Source organism: Pseudochaenichthys georgianus, chromosome 7 (assembly GCF_902827115.2).
Source record: "Pseudochaenichthys georgianus chromosome 7, fPseGeo1.2, whole genome shotgun sequence".
Taxonomy (NCBI): Eukaryota; Metazoa; Chordata; class Actinopteri; order Perciformes; family Channichthyidae; genus Pseudochaenichthys; species Pseudochaenichthys georgianus.
The window spans coordinates 9,658,062-9,673,098 of NC_047509.1; the positions used below are offsets into that span (position 1 = coordinate 9,658,062).

General features: G+C 41.6%; 1 protein-coding gene across 4 annotated transcripts in view; it reads right to left on the bottom strand.

Annotated features, from left to right (window-relative positions):
- The window catches only part of LOC117449460 (synaptotagmin-2-like), a 67,336-nt gene that overhangs the window by 18,629 nt on the left and 33,670 nt on the right, over positions 1 to 15,037 (bottom strand). For 3 of the 4 annotated variants that reach the window (XM_034087158.2, XM_034087160.1, XM_034087157.1), the window contains exon 3: positions 12,663 to 12,729. The gene's annotated coding sequence lies outside the window, so the exon portion shown is untranslated. Of the gene's footprint in view, positions 1 to 6,820; positions 7,008 to 12,662; positions 12,730 to 15,037 lie in introns of those variants that run through there. The other variant, XM_034087159.2, reaches the window with a different exon arrangement.

The following is a 15,037-nucleotide window of genomic DNA, read 5'->3' on the forward strand; positions in this document are numbered from 1 at the left end:
GTCACTGGAGGCATGAAGGTGAAAGCAAACTGCATTCTTTTTTTATTTTAAACAAACCCTATTGTAGTCTTTGAGGACCAAGCAGTGGGAACTGGCAGAGGCTGTGTTGTGTGGTTCTCTAATTTCAAAATATTGTTTTCAAGAAATCATCCCTCTTGAAATGGATTAAACAAAAACACTGAATTAATAAACCCGAATTCAAAAATACCTTCTCCATCACAAGGGAACGGACATTACATGCAGTATTTAAACTGAGTAATCATTCTCAATTAGTGCTTTCAAACAAATAATTCTCTATCTTAGCTTTCTAAGCTTTGATGTGATTTCAGTTGCAGCATAATTTAATGTTTTTCCAGAGGAGATGAAAGGAAATAAGAGCTGTATTCCAATTAGGGGCGTTTCTGGTTCACGACTGGGCGTTTGAACCCCTAAGCTACAGGGATGCACATTGCAGAATATTTAATAGGCGGAACTTGAATGCAGTGAATGAGAGATCAATGAGATCAGTAGGAGATATTTTAATCCATGCACCCTAATGGCGTATCACATCATATGTTGTCTTCATCTTCATTAAAGCAAAAATATGAGTAATTTAGAAACACTCAAAGAAGCCTACAGGCTAAGTGCTCTTACTTAATTACCTCCCACCTGTCAAGCTTTAATTATAATCAGTATATGTCCTTGCTCTCACGTGACAAAGAAACGCTGATTCTTTGTCTGATGTGACGCGTGATGACCTACTGACCACATTATGTGACATCCTCTCCAGTGACAGGAAACCCCAGCCTGCAGATGTGACAGCGGGGGGGGGGGGGGGGGGGTTTACCGCGGGCTTATTAGCACCCAGGTCAGATACACGAGAAAACAACCGTAGGAGAGTGAGCTAAAGTCATGCAGCTGTTTCATTACACGACAACTGAACAGCAATTAATTAACAATCTCCTGCCAGACATCCATTGTTTCCTCATGCCCTTACAACTCACCTCTATACCATTTCACACATCTGTCTCCCAGTGGCAAATACATATGAGTTACATATACACATGCTTCATTACATAGCTTTAAACCCTCAACTATCTTAGCACACACTTTCAAAATGGCTTCTGTGAAAGGAGAGACATTTTCCTGAGGTCATGTGACTGCAGCTCGGGGCAACAGTCAGGAGCAGTGGGGCGGCAAATTAAGTATTGAATATTAGTCACTGTGAAAAGGTGTGTTGTGTTCAAAGAGAAACAGTGGCAGCGACCATTGGTCGTCAAAGGCCACCAGGCGACCGGGTCCCTCAAAAGATACAAAGTAATCTGAATAATGTGTCCCCAATGAAATCACTCAGCCCCCACTGAGGCCCCCGCCATCTGTGACATTACGGGTTATGTGTGGGTGGGTGGAGTGCTTGGCCTCCAGCTGTAGTAGCTGAGCATCCTGTGCAGCTTCATTTCCTTTAAGTCTCACTAATGCGATTTCTGAACTAAACTGGGTTGAATTATTTAAGAAATGAAGTTAGTCATTTATTTATGTAGTAGAGAGAATCATAATCAGATGATATCAGAATAAGGCAAATGCCGTTTACATGCAAAGTGGTATGTGTGTTACAGTGGGCAGATTAAGAGACGCTGCATGTGTGAACGTGTGTATGCTTTCATTTTGTATTTGCTTTACCGACTGACTCTTTCATCTGTATCCCACTGAGCTATTTTAGGTGCGAGCCAAGTTGTGGAAGATCTCGAGGATATAATTTAGAAATTGTTCAAAGACATCCCGCCATCTTGAATTTATGATAAACACACTCGAAGAAGAGAATATTGCCTCGACTAATGCTGAGTCACAGCTGACCTCTGATCTGTCTGGTCTCCATTTCAGATGCAAATGTGTTTTGGAACATTTAGAGAACGGGGGCACATCATTTTATTAGATCTATCAGACAGAGCATTACTGTAGACGGGAAGCTGAGCTGAGATGGTGAGTTATTTCAATTAGAGCTAATGTGCAGCTTTGTTCCTGAACTCTTGCTACTCTATTGTAATTCACCCCTGCTGAAATGGACTTGGGCTCCCACAGTCATAATGGTCTCATTGTGGCCGAGTTTTAATAGGATTACAGGGGGGATACTGATGGCTGCACTACTTGTTGTTTTCCAAGGAAGGATGAGATACTGTATGGAACTTGGCTTGATCCGGATTTAGGAGAATATTCAACAATTCATTATAATGATTGCAATTTAGTTATTTAAATCAACTCATTACTCTTAAAACTCTTACAAAATGCTCTGCGTCATTTACCTCAACGTAATTAAAAAATATTGAGCTGAGGTGCCTCAGTTGATTGACACGTTAGTCGTTATAGCTGCTGCCAGACACATTGTTCTGTGCTTTTACCTTGATCCTACGCTGCATAAAGACATCTCTTCTACACCACTTGTGCACACAATGCCAGTGTGCATTCCTCAAAAGATCTCAGCTGGCATGCACAGTCAAATGGACAGACACAGATTCCTGCAAGGTGGCCTACTGTAGTTGCAGAACACTCCCCCTTTTGTCATTGTCATTTCATGGTGGAGAGCCAAGGGACTGACAAAAGCTCTGCCAAATCCAAACAGACAGCACACGGTACACAACATGTGCCAGAGCCAGATTCTGAAACTCTTGACCAAGAGCCTTCAAGTCTCCTGCCACAATGCATCGATGGGAGTGTGCCAAGCATCTGTCCGCACGAGGTAATGCGACTTATCTGTAATTAAAACACAACATTCAGCTAACAAGGCGCTGACATCAATGATCATCTAAATCCAGCAGCCCATCCCTCTTTTGAAGGTTTCTGTGTCCCCTCATTGGGTGGACACATAGCTTAAAGCAGCCTATAATTGTGGCATTAGAGTTAGCTTTAAAATAACATTACATTAAAAAGGGTTATTTCACTGTTGCGAAATGTATTTATTATTATATATTATTATTTTCAAAATAATTCCTGTTTTCTTACTAAGATTAATTATATGAACTTCTTAACAGTGAAATAGTCATACATTATACATACATTATAGTTCATGTTACATTTTGAGCAAAAATCAGCTTTTTAGCATTAATATCCATATTACTATTAATACAATACTGTATATAGTCAAACACATATCTTTCTATATAAATTGTTGTGATATGTTGCAGTACAATTTGCTCAAAGTGTCTTTATTGTATGAATATTTATATTTTATTTCACTTTCTTTTATTCTAAAATGAGGCAATTAATTAAATCTCACCCTGGGATGATATTGATTAACTGATAACATTTGTATTTTTCCAAAGCCAAAAATGTAGCCATTCCTTTTTAGTAGTCTCTGTGCCAACGGACAGACCGACTGACATGTTCACATTCACTCAGCAAGCAATCTGCAACACAGTCAGCAGAACTGCTTATGCAGGACCGGACATGTACCGAGGCATCAGACCCCTGTGTTTAGCCTCAGGGCTGCACAAACACTCAGAATGCAAACTACAATACAAGCATCCACAAGAAAAGGCCACGACTATCAATCAGAGATGTCAATTACACCTTTATCAACAAAGTAGAAGTGCATCAGGATATCCTGCTGGTGCCACTGCTGATCTGAGGGCAACAACCGAGATAAAGATGTCAAAACGGTGCCTTGTGCATCGTCTCACTGGAGAGAATGAGAGAAAGGCCTCTTCCTCATATAACTCATTGTGTGCTGACCCAAAGAGCGGTCCAGAGAGGCTCATTTACAATCCTGCTTTTGTACATGGAACAATGCTTATTCTCACCTGCATCTGAATGTGACTCAGCTATTATCAAGAGGCATCCTTGAAAAGGAGGTGGGAGGCGCCAGAGTTTTAATGCTGCTGCAGGGATCATTTACAGCCAGTTGCCATACATCCTCCCTCGCCCCCCTCAGCACAACCCCTCTCCCCGTCCCCTCATAGGTCGATTAATCATTCTGTCACAGAGATAGTGACCCAATCTGCATGTAAGGCTGTGTGGAGAAACTGTGAAAGAGGAAAGGGCTTCTGCAGCACTGCAGATAGGCCACATCTACTGATAGTTTTGAGAGGGAAGATATGGAGAGACTGCAAGAACAGAATATCTTATTTCAAGTCAAATGAATAGTTTTGGAAGTATGCTTGATCACATTCTATTTGAAACTTTGATAAGCAGATAGATATCACTTTTATGTCTGCCAATGAAATACTAAGCTACAACCAGATACCAGTTAGCGTAGCTTAACATAAACCATGAAAACAAGGGGAAACAGCTAGCTTGGCTCTGTTCAAAGGAAAAGCAGAATCCGAATTCCAGTCCCTTTAAATCTCTCTAATTAAAACTTCTAACAAATTTGTTTAATCCTGGGTACAAAAATGACAGTTCACCATTTGTATGTAAAGGATTATTTTTTATAGGGCATGAGCAGTTGCCAGGCAACCAGCTGAGACTCCAGAAAGTTGCCATGACATGTTACCCCTTTAAAACAGATGTTTTACACTTTTGATGATTACACAAACCAGAGAAAATATGTTAGTTAGTGATCCTAGGTGGTGCTGGTAGGTTACTGTTGGATGGAGCCATGCTTACCTTTTCCCCATGCTTTTAGCTGTGTGCTAAGCTAAGCTAACAGGCAGCTAGTTGCACAAAAATAATAATAATACCTAATGTCTCAACGATATAAAGCGAATACGTGTCAAACTGTTAATTTAGACCAAGTACTGAACAGATCTTCAACTTTCCATGAAGGAATCTTAAATTCAAATGTTTTGCTGCAACATCGTAGGCTTTCCACAACACATCCTCAGTATGATGAAACGTTTTTCTCCACAGCAAAGTGTTACCCTGCTCTGTAGAACGCTCTCTGTGACCATCACAAAGCCTCTCCTCCAAGAGGCTAGATGGTGCAAAAAAGAAATTCTGCTAGAGGTCTCAAACAAAATTGGCATGTTTTTCTCCCTCTGAAGACTAAAGAGTGGTGAAAATGTCCCATCAGCGCAGCAGGAAGCTGTGACAGAGTCTGACCGTTTAACACCGAGGCTCTCTGCCGTCGTCTGCCAGCGACGCACCATCAGATGGGCTGGGGCCAGGACTGGGAGGGCAAACCTCTCACCTGGAGTGAGACGCTGACTGCGCCTGAGCAATACCAATCATAGTTGTGTCAGAGAGAAAATCACTGGCTCGTAGTACAAGTCCAATATGGGTGGCTTTGTCATTTTGAACATGCTTTTGTGAAATACTTTAAAGTAAAAGCAGATTATGTCAACCTCAAGAAGCACCAGGAAGTAAAAAAAACATGGTTATGTGGGTGCAAAAGGGCACACCCACTGAAGTAAGACACTCTGGGATGCTGCACAGAATCGTTTCTTCTTTTGAGCAGTTCTCAGCAATCGGGCACCAGCAGGGAGCCAAAAGAAGAAAAAAGAAATAAGATTGGTGAACTTCAAAGCGTCCTCTCAGTTTTTCTGGTTATGTATGAGAGACTCGGAGAGCATTTGTCAGTGTGAGAGCCAATGGGAGCGGCAGCCTGAGGTACGGACTTAATGAGCCTGCCTGAATGTTTTAGAGCCTGACAAAAACCGAACCTTCAAAGCTTTTGTCGGCATCAAATAGTCTCCTGCACTCCGGATATTGGAGTGTATGCAGTCATTGTATATACACCCAGCTGTATATGTTGTGTCCTCACATCTTCAGCACTGTGTTTGTTTACTTCACTCCTGAAACCTGAGTGATCATGTGCCGGCACCATACACAAGCCATTGACTGTAATGATGATAATTACAACACCAGAGACCCCGGGGAAGGACTAAACCTGGTTTGTATTTCAAGATGCTACCTCAGGACGGTATAATTATATGTGTGCATAAGGTAAGAAGTGTGTTATATTTGGACTTGTTTTGGCGATAAACCTCAGTCACAAAATAACCATATCTATTTTTAGTCAGTCTGTTCAAATGAATTTAATTTATTATAATGAACACTGCTGTGCTAATGATGAGCCTGATACAGACCCACAAGAGTCAGCAATGGGTTTATTAGTAAGAAGTATAGAAGCCAAGATGTTGTCCTTGGTACTGTCACCTCAGTGCTGCCTGTGCTCTATGTCCCATGAGAGACAGCAGAAAAAAAGAGCATCCTGCAGCACTTTATAAAATCCCCACCCTCCATACTCCTCAGCACAACTGCCAGCCTCTTTTTATGTCTGACTTATCACTCTGAAAAGATAAAGACATCCGTAGTATGAGTCTGTTTTGTGACATTATTATTATAATACATTACACCTGAGGTTTTTTAATGTGATGTGCCGTTTACCTGGCTCCAGTTGTTTGTTTTGTACGTGTTCAGGGAGGTTTGCAGAAGACACCAGGGTAGCTACAGGGGCAAGCAGAGCATCTGTCAGCAGGGCAGCCTCCTGGACAATCTCCAGGAAAGAGGTACTACACCCACCAGGCGAACTAAATGAGGCATGATCAATGAGAATCATTTGATCCAGAGCTACATCCCCCAAAATCTAAAAACCACTGCCTGGTGTGGAATCATAACGGATTGCAAAGAAAATAGATGAAGACAAGGTCCCCAGCTGGATCCTAGTGCAGATCAGGACGCAGTATTCCCTTCACGAGGCTTATGAATCAGCTTAGAGTAAACTTTGAACCACATGCGCCAGAGAGTAACATGCACACAAGCACCATGGTAAAACCGACATAAAGCTATTTAGATACAGCCTGTTAAAACTACACTCGGCACATCCCGCCTGTAAAGCCTAGAAGTCTAGATTCCTCAAAGGAAGTGTTGAAGCGATGCTGTGAAGAGAGTTGAAATACGCCCTTACCAGCACTTCTGAAATCCTGTAATCCTGTTCTCCACAAAAGGCCAACCCATACACCAAAGAGGCACTTAGGGTTAATGTAACAATGCCTTAATAACGTCCCTCCACAGCTCTCCCATCAGCACCAGAAACTGCAGTCCTCCTCGCACTGCAGCACTACTTGTTCTCACACACACACGTACACACACACACGCTCACTCACTCATTCTCTTGGTGACTACCCCCACCTCGGTTTCTCTCAATCCCCTCCTCCTCTCCCTCTCTCCACTCTTTCTATCTCTGTCACTGAAAGGATCCCCCTCCCCTCCCCTTTCCCCCCCCCCCTCTCGCGCTTTCTCTCCATCTTCCATCTCTCCCTCCACTCTCCAGCTCTCACTACTCGGCCGGCTGATTTGTGACGCTGCTCACAAGTTGCTGTATGCAGCAATCTGTCCGCCGGTCCAATGCATAAGAGCAATCCAAAAAGCATCCATCTGCTCCAATGTCCGACCGGCACCCACACCCTTGAACATACAGCACAGCTGCTAGGGGACTCCACGCTGCTTAGATATGTCCCTGAGCTGCAACTGCATAAACAAAGAGTAGGTGTAAATAAGTAAAGGAGGGAAAGAAATGACATACTGTACTAGATAATAAGACAAAGACAGGACAAAGCCTGGCCGTTGCTGTGTGCAATAGTGTGCTGCTGACTCTCCTTCTCCCTTGCTATCTCTGTTCATTTATCTGAATTATGTCTCTGGACTTGCACCACTCCCGCTGCCATCAAGGACGATTGTAATCCTACGACAGCGGTAGGAAGACCAGCAGGGTATGGCGTATAGAGCTGTATAAATATTTGGTAGTCTTTGGTATGATCTAAAAACCTTTTGCTGACCTCACACTGCTTTATAGAAGCACACGAAGCGGGGTAAAAAGGGTTTTGAGTATGCTCATGTTTAAAGAATCACAAAAAAGGCTTAAAAAATAAATACATCATAGTAAAAATACTGCAGAATTGTCAGAAATGCCACGAAGACCTCTAACCTCACACTGCTTTTCCCCTGTGGAGTGCGCATTTCAGGGTGTACATCTGGTGACGAGATGTGACGCACTTTTTTCGCTTTATACCAATGCTGACCTAGACAGTTTACGGCCCTTTGGGTATTACTGTGTGACACAGAGAATTATGTTTGTCCCCTAAGTGAATCACCCTTCTTACTGGCCAGCAATGAGCACTCGAACAAGAAGTCAATACAATCTCAATCAGAGAAAATGGAAGGGAGAGAGAGAAGGAGAGAGGACTGGCTTTTGTAATTTCAAAACATACAACCGGAGAGAGAGAGAGAGAGAGAGAGGAGAGAGATAGAGAGAGAGAGAGAGAGAGAGAGAGAGAGAGAGAGAGAGAGAGAGAGAGAGAGAGAGAGAGAGAGAGGGGAATGTAATTTGTTTTACTGTCTGTGGAAACACAATGTCTCAGCATCAGTATATGGCCGCTGGTTTTGAATTAGAAGTGATCTGGTAATTATAGGGGAGGTCATGCTGTACCAATAAAACCCACATGAAGAAAGATGACACAATCACATCTCCTGATGTCTTCACCTTTGGGTGCAGGTTGAGTGTACAAACTTTAAGTGATATTTAGAAAGCCGAGACTGAGAAACTTGTATTGTTTTACCTACAATAGTGGGAAGTACTAGAGGTCATGTGTTTACATTTCTATGGACGGTGTTTTTATGTCACAACGGTGCAAGATGTGGTCACAAGACTGAACAGATGTGTGGTGGAGTACAAAGATGGGCGTGGTCCAAGCAAAGGGGCGATTAGGGGTCATTGGCCCCCAATTACACTTTAGAGTTGATGGCAGGGTCAAACGGACACAAGCCTTTTACACAGGAGACTGCTTCTTGTGTCCCATGTGAGAAAATAATGTCAATATAGACTTAAGTCCAGGAAGTTGCTCAGACCATAGAGATTTGCCTTGGAGACCAGAGGGTTAAAGGATCAATTTCCCCCACGGACCAAGTAGAGATTAAGGACTGGTATCTGAAGAGGTGTCAGTTCGCCTCCTGCACCCTGCCGAAGAGCACTTGTCAACAAATTCCTTACTGCTCGGGGACCTGACCATGCTCAGAGCATCGCTCCATTATTGCATGTGTATAAGTCCTGTCTGTGCATGTACGTGTGATTGGTGCTTATGTATGTGTTTAGAGTTAAATAACACCAAAGTGAAAATTGAATTTCCCCTTGAGGGATTAATAAGGTATTTCTTCTTCTTCTTCTTCTTCTTCTTCTTCTTCTTCTTCTTCTTCTTCTTCTTCTTCTTCTTCTTCTTCTTCTTCTTCTTCTTCTTCTTCTTCTTCTTCTTCTTCTTCTTCTTCTTCTTCTTCTTCTTCTTCTTCTTCTTCTTCTTCTTCTTCTTCTTCTTCTTCTTCTTCTTCTTCTTCCCGAGCAATTTGTCGTTTTAGCTGGTGTAATCCCACCACAAAATGGTCGCTAATTTTTTGTTTCCTGCGCATTGACGTTATTGTCAAATGTTACTAAAACAGGAGTAAATGGTGCATCTCCAGAATCCAGATACATATTTGGTTTGTTGCTTTTGTTTAACTGAACCAAGGTGGTGTATGTAATATTGCCTCAAAATAACTGCCCAGGTTCATCATGACCACCGAGGAAAATACATGACAATGATTGTTAGTAGGTTCACTTCTATGTTGGTGTTGGTATATTTATGGGATTTTTTGACAATAAGAGAAAACTCCTTTGACATCGCAAAGGTTCAACCAAACCTGGAGGTGGATGCTTCTTCACTTTCTGCTGCTCTCCGCCTCCATATTGTTTTGAGAATGGTAAAAGTAAAATGGCAGCCTTCCAATGTGATTTGGACTAAACAAAAGCCCAACAGCTTATATTCCCCCCTCATCAAAAATGCGGTATGACATTTAGGCCTTGCCATTGAATCCATGACAGCAAGTCAAGCCTGAATTCCTCAGTGGATTCTTTTCCACAATGTGTGGGATCTCTTACTGGCTAGTGCATGAAGCCCAGGCAACTCTGATTCAGTGTCTGAGTGGGAACAGGATATTGATCCAACACAGATTCATGGCATGCTGGGTAAACCCGTGGTGTGCAACACTGGCACCTCTCCCATGAGATATAAAACATATCAGCATAGTGATTTGACAGATGACAAATCGAAAGGTTCTCATCGTAGATTTATACTGCTGACTATTGCTGCTAAAGAAGACACCAAATACACTAATAAACGTGTGTGTAGTAAGAGAGCTACAAAAAACCTTTGCCAGACCTTACTTTGAACTAAACAGGCCATGTCTCCTGAGAGATTCAGTGCAACTTGGAATACATATTTAATATAGCGTGCATGTTGTGGAGACTAACTGCATGGAGCTGGAAGCCTAAAGCCTTTCTGTCCATGACTATGGGAAGCCATTAAAATGCATCACCCAACCTAGGCTTTCCTACGACATCACATGTGAAGCCATGTTTTTTTTTTCTGGACAATGAGTAAAGGCACATGGCTGCGTTTTAACAAGATGTAAATGAAAATGTTTTTCCGATGAGATATTCAGCAAAATCTCAACAGGAAAACTGTGATGCTTCGATGAAGGTGATGAGATGAGAAACCTCATATACAGCATCACATCCACCAGCAATCACATCTAGTGCTTCCCTTTATCGAGTGTTCTTATGATTTATGTTTGCGGTGGCCTTAAACATGAAGCAGCAAAGCATTGTAGCCGCTTTCTCGATCTTCAAATCTTTATAGCAAATGCTGCCTTCATGTATGTGTGGTGAATGCACAGTGTTGGGGCTGGCAGCCAGGGATTAGATCTGGTTCTGTGTCTGTATGTGCTGCACATGTGAGGAGGTGCAAGAATGCTATACTGTGTGTTTCATTTTGGTGGCCAATTTTAGATCTGGCAGAGTGAGAGGTAAAGCCCTCTGCAGTCCAGAAGCTGGGACACTGTGTGGTATTACATCTGAAGATTGAAGAGGTACTGCAGGAGAAAATGCCAATTTAGGACTGAATGGAAACTTCTTAGATTATATGTTTCAAAAACAACTGTGTTTTCAAAGATTGTACAAATCAATGCTCACAATTGTTCGTGTTCTACAATATATTATCTGGTGAATGCATGCACATAAAAGTTACTAACGCAACAATATTTGGGATGATAAATGTATAAGCCTTGTTTAATGAGATAGAACAATTCATTACAAACAACACAAATGTATTTTAGAATAGATAAATTATACTTTTTTTATACAAACATGCCAAACGATTGCTCTATATTTTCAATTCAAAATATTATAATCCAAATCAACTGTCTTTCAGCATATTGGTTTGGTTTTAGTTTCCTCCTATCATCAGTTTATAAAGACAAACTACACCATTTGCTTGGCACTAAACAGCAGACAAGTTAGCGTCTCGCTTGTGAGCATAATGGGGCATTTAGCAGCTGCTCAGTGGCATTATATTACCCTCAGGAGTTGGTGGAGACCAAAAACAGAGCTGAAATACGGGTGAATGTAAGACTTTCATTCATTGCATGAAACACAACTGCAAATAAATTATGTGTTTTGTGTTTTAGCCGCACCAAATGGCCAAATGTCATCAGTTGAATTCAAACAATTCTAATTAATAACATCTTTGTGTTTGACTTCTTGTTCATTATATAAAGTTTCATCTTGATAGTGTAGAAATATATCTTTCCCCCATTCAACTATGGTGCTTTACTTAAAACAGAAGACAATATTGCATGTGCATTTCTCTATAGCTACACTGGAAAAAAATCATTATACATTTAGTGAGAGCGGCAACCTCTCTTGGCGCTGCTGCATATTCAAACAACTAATGGAGAACCACCAGTCCCCGGGGTATGAATCTCATTCAGTAGATATTGAGCTGATCAATGTTAATACTGATGAGACTGACACAGGGCACTGAGAGGACTGAAGAATGGCAGATGGCTGTAGAAACAGAAATTGTATAAAAGCGGCGGCCAGTAACCGTCCTTCAAGGCGTGGCGGTTTGTCCGCTGAGGTTTATTAGCTCTCAGTAGCCTCTGAGGCTCCGGAGCCTACATCACTCATGGAAATGACTCTGATTAATCAGCTGAGTGCTGGACTGTTCATGGTATGCTGGAGACCCAACCACTCCGACAGTAAATCATGCGTGGTCACAGTGGGCTGCACCTCCATCCACACCACGCCTCTCCTGCTCTCTACACACTGCAGTGGCCTTCCCCACCCCTCTCCCTGGCACATGCAGAGCTTTTCCAAGAACAGATGGGAGAGTGGGGGAAACCCAACACAAGACAATTCATGCTGACATCTAGTGGAGTCCAAAACATGTGACTCTGCATGTGTATTTAATACATATTGTGGATTATTTTAAAAGAAATCTAGTTAAAAAATAGTATAATTAACTCGATTTTTCTGGAGGAATTCATATCTACAAGGCAATTCATGATAATCAACACAATTTGCCTTTCAGCTCGATTAGTGTTTCACCCAACAGATCACCAGTGTTATATTACTGGACAGTTTGAGAAAGCATCCAGCCATAGACAGCCTGCCATCTGGGCCATGCCTTCAGTGGACAGTAAGGACACTGAGGAGGACGAGGAGTGGGAGATATTTCTGGGAGCGGCAGAGGATGGAGGCTTCTAACAATGTGCAGTGATCTGTCTCCTCTTAAAGAGGACGGTCACAGCGATGACAGTGGACTGCTGATGGAGTGCAGAGTCTCCTCCTCTGTCCTTCCCTCACAACCTTTAGATTCACAGAATAGTTTTTTGGCCTCGAACCGCACCACACAGAACATCTTTCCTGACAGGATACTTACAGCCAAATCTTGATTCCTTGAAAGTGGCGGGAGGTAATCACTGTGAGGATATTGTCAATCAGAAACCCTGAAAGACAAAAACAACGTGAAGTCAGAGGCACAGTTCACTTTTGAGTCAAACAAACATATGTTCTGTATTTTCTGGAAACATTTGGCAAATTGAATTATATTTCAAACATTTGCAGGTCAACCCAGTCTCATTATAAAAATGAATTTAAGTGATTTGAAGGTGGTGTAACTGGTATGTGTATATTTTAAAGATAAATCACACACAGTCTTGAATAAAAGCATGAAAAATTAAACTTTAGAATTCCACACTGCAGAAAGTTATTACACCCAAAAATCGTTTTGAGGCAAGAGCAGAACATTGATAACTGCCTTCCTTTCACATTAACACGCTGATATGGCTGAAGCCAACCATTTTTTATCCACAAGCTGCAGGGCGAATGAATAATGACTGAAAGCTATCCGTTGCACATCACGGCTCACCGGTTATTGAATAAAGTCATTGTCATAACCGTAGGACAGTGTTTCTCAAACTTTTTCATACCAAGGACCACTTAACCAATAAAAAAACACTGGTACAAACAAGTGGCAACATGTTTGATGAAGGTATTTATCTGAGATGGGTCTGGCTGCAGACCGCAGCAAGGAGGCGTTTCCTATAGGGGCGTTTCCTAACTTTTTTTATCCAATAGCAACTTAAGGGATTCCAGCTGCTTTTATAAATCCTCGCAGAAGAAGTCATTGTTCTAGTGATGGGAATTCCGGCTCTTCTTGCTGAGCCGGATCATTTGGCTCACCAAGAAGAGCCGGCTCTTTCGGCTCCCAAAGGGCTCTTCAGTTTACCACATATTATACCTTTTAATTAAATCAAATGTAGCGCTGTTTTGACTAATGATTTATATGTGTACACATATATCACTTAAATTATTCAAGACATCCTTTGTACTAAAGTATTCAAAAGTAAAAATTACATGTTTAATATAAATTATTTGCTGTGGCCAATTGTTTTAATTGCATTTACAGACCCGTGTAACTCTCTGATACCACCCAATTAATGCATTGACTTGCTTGTAGAACCACGCTACACAAAACAGATGGCAACACCTATAACAACTATTTAAAAAAGGGGCTACTGTATCAACCTATATAAAGTATATCAATATAGTTTTTCTCCCTGCAGGAGAGGGGAGCATGCTTTGAGATCAGCTGCTAGGCTGCAGCGGGGAGATGAGAGGGACAAAAAGAGATCTCCGTCCTCCGTGTTTTATTCTCATAGAAGTAAGAAGAGAAGTAATGGGTCAGAAACCCTCCTTTTTACGCAGCGGTCCAGACATAGACATCATAGCTACGGCGACATATATTCAGTTGCCAGTTACTTTTGGCATTAGGGCAGGGATATCTTTCAAGGTTTGACATAATGAATTGTGCTACTTTTAAAGCAAGCAACGATGTTTTCAAATCTGTAATCAAAAAGCTCCTCAAAAACACTATAGAAGCAGTTCCTGCCGTTGTTACGTTAGTTCAAACAGTAACAACGGACTATTTTTCTTAGCGGATGCATGTCAATTTAAATCAATACAAAAAACTATTTTTTAAATCAATAAAATCTTTTTCTAAATCCATAAAAGCATTTCAATTATTATTGGGAGTCATGTCGTTACTTCGTTGAGAATGTGGCCATGTGTAATAAGCGGGATAATGTCCACATTGCACATTGCACAATGTGCCTTCATGCCGATCTAGATCCCTCCGCAAAAACAGAACAAAAAACGGCTCGTTCGCGGGCGAGAGCCGGCTCCCGTCGTTCACTATAGGAAACGCCCCTATAGGAAACGCCTCCTTGCTACGGTCTGCAGCCAGACTCTATTGGTTTATCTGGGCTATATCATGCAATCGAAAGTGAAACTTAAGCTCGCTCCATTGCGGAGATAATCCCGCGAGAGTGCGGAAAACTTAAATAAATAAATGTATTTCAAATGTGAAATGTTACCAATATACTCACGGACCACTAGGGGGCGCTCACGGACCACCAGTGGTCCGCGGACCACACTTTGAGAAGCACTACCGTAGGACCACTCTACTGTACCACTCTACTCTTTGAAAACTGTCTGGGTCAGCGTGCTATACATAAAACAACTCTCTAATCCAACATACAAAATTCAAGTTTAGTTAATAATGAGAGCGTTAAATTCACAATTGCTTTTATAGGAAATATTTTATCTATCTTTTTGAAACTTAAAAGTTAACAGTTACAGTATCTCTACAGTAGTATTTACAATGTTAAACTATTTACAAAAAACAAAGACCCCTGTCTATCCTTCATCCATAATAATAACATACTCAAAAGTTAAAGGCATAGTTTGCTTATT